This window comes from Amphibalanus amphitrite, unplaced genomic scaffold (assembly GCF_019059575.1).
Source record: "Amphibalanus amphitrite isolate SeventyFive unplaced genomic scaffold, NRLGWU_Aamphi_draft 000357F_arrow, whole genome shotgun sequence".
NCBI lineage: Eukaryota > Metazoa > Arthropoda > Thecostraca > Balanomorpha > Balanidae > Amphibalanus > Amphibalanus amphitrite.
Window position 1 is genome coordinate 90,927 of NW_024881851.1, and position 9,668 is coordinate 100,594.

The window sequence follows — 9,668 nt, forward strand, 5'->3', positions numbered from 1 at the left end:
TCTAGCTTGCTTACTTTCCGAGATAACCTGGTGTGGCCAAGAAGCCCCCCCCCCCCCATGGCGAAGTTGGCTGAGAGGCCGGGCGCTGGTTAAACAAAACATCCATGGTTATGTCTTACGTTGGCTACATATTACTTACTCTTCACGTCGATTTAGAGACAATATTTCACTATTTAAGCAAATTGAGGTCGTCAATTTTACTGGGGACGGTCCCCAGCAACCCAAAAGTTACTGGGGACCGGTCCCCAGTGTCCCCAGTGGTGGTTACGCGCCTGCTCTTCAGATCAAGAGATATTTGTCCTTTTCCCCGATTTGGCTGGTTATTATCAGGACAATGATCTGTCCTTTCGTTGTTGGTAAGGGGCCCCATTAGGTTGAGGCGGCCCACTTTGCTGGGGGGCCCATCGCGAACGTCTCTCACCCCCGTCGCCAGAGTTCTGGCTGCGCCACTGCACGCACTGCATTCAGGGAGTACTTTGCATGGCCCTAGTTTCCTGCACACACAGAGCCATATAGGTACATGAAACTACATCTATAATCATAGGTGCACATATGTAAGTTGATGCATGGCTGAGTCACAAACTGACAGTCGCGTCCCAAATACCTACCGCCTCTGCAGCCCGTTCGATGCCCCCATTCAACCACGTGTCATACTACCATCGGTTCCAACTAATGTTACCTATTTAAAGGTAATTATAAATACTCTACAGCATACCCGTATTGTATTGTATTGTATTGTATTGTATTTACGATCATGGGCGATCCACACATGGCGTGGCGATTACTGCCCAGAGTCTGAGTCGGGTATAAGCATGCAGGAACAGAGACCAGTCGAACAACAACACACACACACACACACACATAAACGCACACACAGGAAGACTCTATATGCTACGATTTCTAACATACCGTGTAGGTACTTATATACATACAAGACGAGTGCCTAATTCAGGCCATCACGAAGGTCTATCGTTTTTCCACAGAGACTTGACAGCGCGTGCGAATTTAGAGGGTGGCAGCTGTGAGAGGTCGGGAGGTAGGTCGTTTAGGAGCTCGGCGGCACGGTAACTGAAACGCCGCTTACCGGTTTCTAGTCTGGGACGCTGGAGCTGGAGAAGGTTATCCTGACGTGTATTTCTATTCCTGGTTGAGGAGTCCCGGTTTTTGGCAAACATAGAGGCAAGTGCTACCGGTTCGCCGTAGTGTATCGCCTTACGTGCAGTGGCCATGGTTTGAAGTTTGTACATAAATTCGGGCGGCATCCAGTTGAGTTTCTCGCGCAGGTCAGTGACGTGGTCGAATTTGCGACGGCCAAAAATAACTCGAGTAGCGAAGTTCAAGATCTTTTGGAGTCGATTCAGGTTCTTTTTTGTACCATTTCCGTAAACTGAGAGGCAGTAATTTACTCGGGAGATGACTAGAGATGTGACAATGGTTTTGATGACCCCATCGGGAAGACAGTGCCGCACATGGGAGAGGCCGATGAGCAGACCCATACACCTCCGGCTGAGCTCAGATACATGGGCTTCCCAGGTCAGACAGCTGTCAAACACCACGCCGAGGTTTCCTGCCTGCGCACATGGTTCCAGCTCCGTGTCACGAAACGATACGACGACTGGGGGCAAGTGTTTTAGATTTTGACGGCTGCCGAATATCATGAGTTGCGTTTTGCTCGCGTTGACCTTCAGGGCGTTAGAGTGGAACCATTTGTTCAGTGCTTCTAGTGAGGCCTCCATGCGCGAGATAAGGCCACTTACATTGTTTTTTGGGCCACTCACTAGAAGCTGGGTATCATCTGCATATTGGAAAACGCATGCGTCGTCGGCGTGAAGCGCCAAATCGTTTGAGAAGATCGTGAATAAAAGAGGACCCAGGGCCGAGCCTTGAAACACGCCCATAGTGTTAGGGAGTGGTCGTGACAGAACCCTGCGCTGGAGTCCATCGGTCATTGAAACGCTTTGTGTGTGACCTTTTAGATATGCTTTAAACCAAGGAGTTTCGATGCCGTACAGTGCGAGTTTGTCGAGAAGGAGTTTATGATCTATGACATCGAAACATTTGCTGAGATCGATAAGGCATAGGAAAGATATGTCTCCCCTGTCCGTGGCAGCTAGGATGCGGTCGGTGACGGACAAAAGTGCTGTTTCAGTTGAGTGTTGGGGTCGAAAGCCATGCTGACTAGGTGCCAAAAGGTGATTTTGAGAGAGATAGTGTTGTAGCTGCTGCTGGATGACTCGTTCAACAACTTTCATGATAACTGGTACTAGAGAAATGGGTCGAAAGTTGCTGGGGTCAGATGGGTTTCCGGATTTGAAAATGGGATGGACTATGGAATGCTTCCATTGCTCGGGGATGTCAGATTTCGAGATGCAGGTGTTTATGATGTGCTGTATGACGCTGCCAATAGCCAAGAAACTGGTTTTTAGCATGCGGATGCACACACCGTCCGCTCCGCAGGCGGCTGAGTTCCGCATACTGAAAACCGTGCATTCGAGCTCACCGAGTGAGATAGGCCTGGGCTGGAAACCGCATGCGCCGACGCGTGGGAGCTGTGCGTAAGTATAGGTACCTGTGTTTTGGTTTCGGATCTCGGTAGCAATACGGGGGCCGACGGACACGAAAAATGAGTTTAGTTCGTCAGCGGTTACATCGGGTTGAACTGTTTTATTTTCTTTTTTACCAGCTATGACTGATTTGATTCCCTGCCACACCTTGTTGGGGCCACGTTCACTAATTTCCCGCTGAATCACGTTGCGCCGGTCACGGCGAACGGCAGAACGAACTGAACGATTCAGGTCTTTATAAACTGTAGATTCCCGCCCGTGCAGTCGTAGTGCGGCGCGCCGTTGGGCCATGATATCACGGGTGGAGGCTGAGACGGGGGGAGCGGTGGGGTTTCTAATGGTCAGGTTCTTTAAAGGGGCATGGTCATCTAGGACGGGTAGGAAATGAGTCAGAAAAGCTTGCCATTTGTCATGCACGGTCATTGCAGTGAACACTTCGTCCCACTCGATGGACATCAAGTCATGATTTAGGGACGCGACATCGACACGGTTGATTGAGCGGGTTGTGATGACAGTTGCAGTTTTACGCTGTTTAGGTACGTTAACTAGCACGTTTACGAACTTGTGTGGGCTAAAGGGACAGTGTTTTACATGACAGTCGAGCACGAGCTCACGGGTTTTGACAATACATACGTCAAGGAGTGAGCCGGAGCTGTACGTGGGTGCAGTTACAAGTTGATCGAGAGAGTAGTCCGATAAAAAGTCACTTAGGTGAATACGCGCGCGGAAACTCCGGTGTTTCAGCAAATCGCAGTTTAGGTCGCCGCAGATGACAAACGGAACCTTGGGGTGGTCGATCAGGATCCGTTGCAGCTGAGACTCGAGATCGTTGAAATCAGCGCGTAGGGCAGTGTCCGAGTAGCGGGGCGGTCGGTAGAGCGAGCAGACAATTAGCTGACGATCTTTCTCCAGTTTTAGGAGGATCCACTGGGATTCCAGCTGACTCTCACGGCACGGCGGAACTGTGAGTTTTAGCGCTACAGAGGTGATAGAGTTTTTGGTAGCAATGGCGACTCCACCGTAGCCACTGCCGTCGGGACGATCCGCACGGCTGAGTGAGTACCCGGGTAGCACAACCAGCCGACTGGGCGTGCTGGGTCGCAGCCAGGTCTCGGAGAGTAGGAGAACGTCGAGGTCTTGACTGCTGACCACGTCGGTCAGTTCGAGCAGCTTCGGCTTAAGGCTTTGAATGTTGAGCGCGCCGATAAGCAGTCCGGTATTGGACAGACGGTCAGATTGTAGAGTCGCCGCCTCGTACATTTACCTTAGCGTAGCAGCCCAAACTAAATATGTCGTAGAATCAGAAAAGTGTGCACTGACTGAAGACCAACTGCAGAAAGCGGCTACATGTAGGAAGGTACAAGTGGCACAACGTTTTCACGCATTTCAGTCCAAAGCATATTGACGTTCTTGGGAATCGTTTCGTTGACTCGGATATGTATTTGCCAATACCGCTATAATGATACGTGTTACAAAATGTAATAAATAGAATAGTACAGCACTTCATAAGGCTGGAACATGGCGAGAGCGACCGACAGGCTCCCTATTGTTTGCTGTATAGGCCTATTGTGATCGGACGGGAAAGTTTAAAACATAGACCGCGGTATGCAGAGTTCTATGTTTAGAACGACACCGTCATTTGATACCGAGATAGGAGGACACGTTATGTTGCATGAAATGTCAACGGACGGGTTCATGGTATTCGGTTATCTTGCAACCCATGCATGGGCCTGATCGGTGGGACGGGTCGGCGTTTATGCATCCACCGTGAGTATGTACATCAGACATATGCAATGTATGGATCCGAGCGATGGATCCTCAGTAGATCTCGAAGCAAACTGCAGGTTAGGATCTATGATCCCGTCGGATCCGGCGTGAAAAAATACCTTGGATCTATGATCTCATACGATCTGATGATAAACCAGGAACACGGATCTACGATCTGAGTGGACTCCACCATGCACAACATTTGAAACTATGTTTTAGAGGATTTTTATGTCAGTAAGTGTCACAAAACTATGGATTATTACGTGCAAACACATAAAACCACTAAAACAGAACGTTTGTGAGTTGCATTAAGTGTTTTTTAGGGGATTTCTGTGTTGACAAAAAAAAAAAAATAAGTAAAGATCTATGATCTCACTGGAGCTCAAGCAAAAAATGAGACTCAGATCTGTGAAATTTGAGAGCTGGATCGATGATCCCGTCAGATCCGAAATCAGGATCCGTGGGATTCGATCCCAGATCCATTTTCTCGGATCCATACACATGTCTGATGTACAGTCTGTCTTAAAAGTACCGCGCAAAGTGGCGGTGGATCCATCAAGCCTGACCGAGAAAGGGCCTGTTTTAATTTAACCCGCGCCCTGCTGGGGGGGGGGGGTGTTTGAACACCCCCCTTGTGGTTTTTTGCGAATATCTCAAAAACGGCGGCGCGTTTTTGGTACACCTTATCATACATCAATTCTACACATGTTGTGAAAATTTCAGACCAAGGTCATTCAAGGTCAGGTCACCAGGTCACTTGAAGTGACCTCACCTCATAAAAAGTTTCAATGTCTGTCATAGCTACACCGAGTGACCGATCGCTTTGAAACTTTGAGCGATTGCTGAGAGCAATAGCATGTACAAAATATATATCTCAGAATTTTGATATCGATGACCTAAGGTCAGGTCAATTTTGCGACCTCCCCATTATAAGTCAATGGGAGAAAATTGAAATGCGCCTCTTTTGGACGAAAGACATTATAAACACTCCCAAACACCGAATTACAAGTAGTTTAGACACACAGAACATGAAAATGGTGTCCGTGACCCTTGTTTATGCCCTGAGGTCATCTTAGGTCACGAATGGTATCTAACAGTTTTTCGCAAATAACTTTTGATAGAGGCATGCCAGAGCGATGAAAACGCCTTAGATGTGTTCAGCTCGACGATACGGATCGACTGATATGCAACATGACCCTTTCCGGTCAGGTCATGACCTTGACCTGAGGTCAAATTTTCAAGTTGACCTTTCAAGGTCAAGTTATAGTTCATTCGATGCGTCTTGACGAGAGGAACACGATGCCGGTAAAAGTAAGCTCGTACAAGGCTTGGGTCAAAAGTTATTGCATAAAAACTGTTTCCGAAAAAAATCGGCTATTTTGCAGTTTTTGCCCCCTGCAGGCAAAACCGTTGACGTTAGGTCAAATCTGAGAGAATTACTCAGAAAGAGCGTTAATAGGGCTATCGAATGCACTTTTCCGCGGCGCTGTAGCTCTATTGGTTCCCGAGTTATGCGTTGGCTTTTTGGAAATTTTCGACATTCGACCTGGAAATCGGCGAAATTTTGCCTTCAATGACCTCTGGTGACCTCACCTTTGACCTGACCAAAAAAATTGACCGAAACGATTTCGTCATTATTTTTGACGCTCTTTCGAACACCGCCTTCCGCGTATCGCTACGTGGCCCAGGAGCCGAGTTACAAGGGGGGGTGTTCAAACACCCCCCCCCCCCCCAGCAGGGCGTGGAAATCCAGGACCCCCAGCTGGGCGCGGGTTAAAAGTCACCGACCAATTGACCTAGGGAATGGCTAAGGATGTCAGTTGCTTCAGTGACCCAAATTTAGCAGGCCCTTGCTCAGTCAGGCTCGATGGATCCACCGTCACTTTGCGCGGTACTTTTAAGACAGACTGTACATGACGCAAGCATACGACAGGGTGCTTGGAGTATTGTATTCAAATCGATTAGCTACTCCTTTGCCTACCGCCATCACATCAATGGCAAGTGACTCGTCTTTTCAACCGCTTCGTCATGTATGAATAGTAAATACAGTCCCTTCCTCCTACGTACTTTCTGACGTTCAAAACATGATGATTTAAGATCAACATTGCATTGAATTAAGTTGATCCATTCATGTGTGTATAGTAATGTTCGAGTAAATCTCTGAGTAAATCCAATCATGACTAAAATTTAATCAGTTTAACGTCAGCCGCATAGTATTGTTCCACGTTTTAGAACCTGTTGGTTGAGAGCCATTACCTTTATCTCAGCTTGAAATCCCTGGAAATCCTCGAGATGTTACATAACTTGACTTGCCAAGGGCCACATCATCGGTTCAATCTATCTTACTACAAAAGGACTTCAATAAAAAACTACAAGTGAAAAGATAGGATCGCCGGAAAATTTAAGCGCCAAGCAAAAAAAGTATCGATGTCGCAGTGTTACACATAAAAAGACAAGTTGACACGATTTGATGCAATAACCTTTCACATACTTCGATGCTATGTGATCAATATGTGATAGTTGATATCATACGAGTAGATGACATGATTCATTTCATCTACGCTGATACTATGATATGGTGCTTGACGTTTTTTTGCATGTGTGCTTACGCTCAGGATGCCCAATTTGCTATTTCTACAGGTGGGGATGATGCATCACGCACGCATACATAGGTATATAAAATTATGATGTTAAAATGGGTCATCTGGTGAGTTGAGAGTCCGACCTAAGTCCGACGAGAAGATTGGCATGAAAAAGAACTGTCGGAAGGTTTAACACATTAAAGTAACCGCCGATAGCAAAACGAAACAAAAGTAACAATCGATTATCGAACCTTCTGTTAAAGGGACACTCCCACCTTAACATTAGTTTTGAGTTGAGATAGCCAAATTGGTGGCCATGGCCTGCAAATACCGGTTTGGGCACTCACAACATCGACAAATGCTTTAATTCGGAGATATGGAATTTCAAACTTGCAGTTTTCGGATTCTAAGGGGCTAGTGCATTGGTATGCCCCCTTAGAATTTGTGACGTCAGCGGAGATCTAACGATTTTTAAATCTTTTACTAAAACGTTTGGTAGCACGCGGTGGTATATGCTGCTTTGCGCGCAACAAATGCCGCACTTTCAAATAAAGTCGCTAGGAACAGCGGAGATCCCAAAAAGTAAACAAAAGTAAAAGTCTAATATCTTGAAAACCGGTGAATATTTTTCGATGAAATTTGGTAGATATTCGTTTTCGCTCTTTCTGAACCGAGCGACATCACTTTCGTGCCAATTCATTAACTTTTTTGAAGGTGGGAGGGTCCCTTTAAAGGGACCCTCCCACCTTCAAAAAAGTTAATGAATTGGCATGAAAGTGATGTCCCTTGGTTCAGAAAGAGCAAAAACAAATATCTACCAAATTTCACCGAAAAATATTCACTGCTTTTCAAGATATTAGGCTTTTACTTTTGTTTACTTTTTGGGATCTCCCCTGTTACTAGCGACTTTATTTGGAAGCAATAATTTGGCAGCCTTAAAGTGCGGCAGACGTTGCGCGCAAAGCAGCGTATACCACCACGTGTTAACGATGGTTTTAGTCTAAGATTAAAAATCGTTAGATCTCCGCTGACGTCACAAATTCTAAGGGGGCATTCCAATGCATTAGCCCCTTAGAATCCGAAAACTGCAAGTTTGAAATTCCATATCTTCGAATTAAAGCATTTTTCGATGTTGTGAGTGCCAAAACCGGTATTTGCAGGCCATGGCCACCAATTTGGCTATCTCAACTCAAAACTAATGTTAAGGTGGGAGTGTCCCTTTAAGTCAATGTCAAATCGAAAGCATTTTGTGTGACTTCCCGAAGAACCTATGTCTGTGGTCTTATAGGTCTATCTATTATGCAGATAGGTACCTAAGTAGGTATATTTTAGGAAAAATGGAAGTAGCTGAGTTATAGCCTCACATGGGGCGATGAACACGTGCAGCAATTAACACAAACGAACTTTCTCATTGTGATTTGTCACAAGTGAATATTTTAGCACTCAGGGCAGATCCTGTTGGCCCAGCTGAAGGGTCAGATATGGTGCAAAAGGTACAGCATTGTCAATTGTCATTGCTCGATGATAGTTCGGCGATGCTGCTTTCTCAGGCGACTATCATTGTTTAGCTGTAGCACGCATGTCAATCATGAGCCTCACCTTATGTGTGCGAGTGCCTGGGCTAGTCGAACTGCCTACAAGACGCGCCACGTGCCCTCCCACCAGGGCACTTCACTGTCCGCCCCGTGTACGGCACAGGCGCGCCTTCGCAGACGGCGGAGCGGCCGGCCGGTATGAGTCGCACCTCGCCACTGCACTGGTCGGACGCGCGCGAGCACTCCAAGTGGACCGAGCGCCCCTCCCGACCCCCAGCGGCAGGGAACGCCGATAGATCCGGCAGGAGAGGAGGAAAGACAGGACGGCTAACGGACCGGGCATGGGTTGATGGCCAATTGGCCAGACGGGGGCACGGCTGGGCACTGCATAATCTTGTATGAATATTGAAGGGAGATCAGGATAGGAATGACAGAACTCATTTTGGGAGACATTTGACAGGAGCGTTGGGTTTGTGGTAGTGACTTCTCACTTAGCGCTGCGGCCAGAAAACAGAAACTACGCTTTGATAGATGAGCGATATTTCCCAGAGATCGTACTCCCATGCAATGAACGTTTATTTACGCTTCTGACTTGGTGTTATAAACAAAGCGACTCGTGATGGACATTTCTTCTATACAGTATCGACAGCTTTCAGTAGAACCCAAAATAGCTAAGCTCTTTTAGTTTTAGCCCACTATACAGAACCAGAAGGAAGAAGGTACACTGAACACTCAGAAGACATCCGACCCCGATTGCATGCAGCTCGCTCGCGGGGAAATACGGATCACGCACAATCAGAGCATGGTATTGGTATCAGTTGTTTTATTTAACTAATTTGTCATTCAGTGAATAGGGACCTGAGTAGCTTGAATGGTAGGTGCGTGAATTCAGTGCACTGAGTCCTTTAGTCCCATGGGACGGGGAATGACCTGAGGTGGTAAGCTATTGCACGACTCTTGTTCGTTGTATCATGACTTCGTTATATTTGCCTCAGCATGATCGCCGCAGACGCCGACCGACTGGGTGCCGTTTAGTAAGCCGTAAGCAATTATCACAACTTTGGAAACTTATAATTAGTGAGGCTTATGTGGTCTCAATAAATGGCCGATGCAGCAAGCCGATGGTATGTATTTGGAAGGTTAGACAATAAACTACAACATACTAAGTAAATGTAGAGAAAAAGTGAGGTTGTGTTGACATTATGGCATATTTTTTACGC

The 9,668-nt window shown here is 46.7% G+C and overlaps 1 protein-coding gene across 1 annotated transcript in view; it reads right to left on the minus strand.

Moving 5' to 3' along the window:
* Positions 1 to 8,671, minus strand: part of LOC122389418 (polyunsaturated fatty acid 5-lipoxygenase-like) — a 37,768-nt gene extending 29,097 nt beyond the window's left edge. Inside the window, exon 1 of the mRNA XM_043381448.1 lies at positions 8,513 to 8,671. The gene's annotated coding sequence lies outside the window, so the exon portion shown is untranslated. The remainder of the gene's footprint in view (positions 1 to 8,512) is intronic.
* Between the last annotated feature and the right edge of the window lie 997 nt (positions 8,672 to 9,668).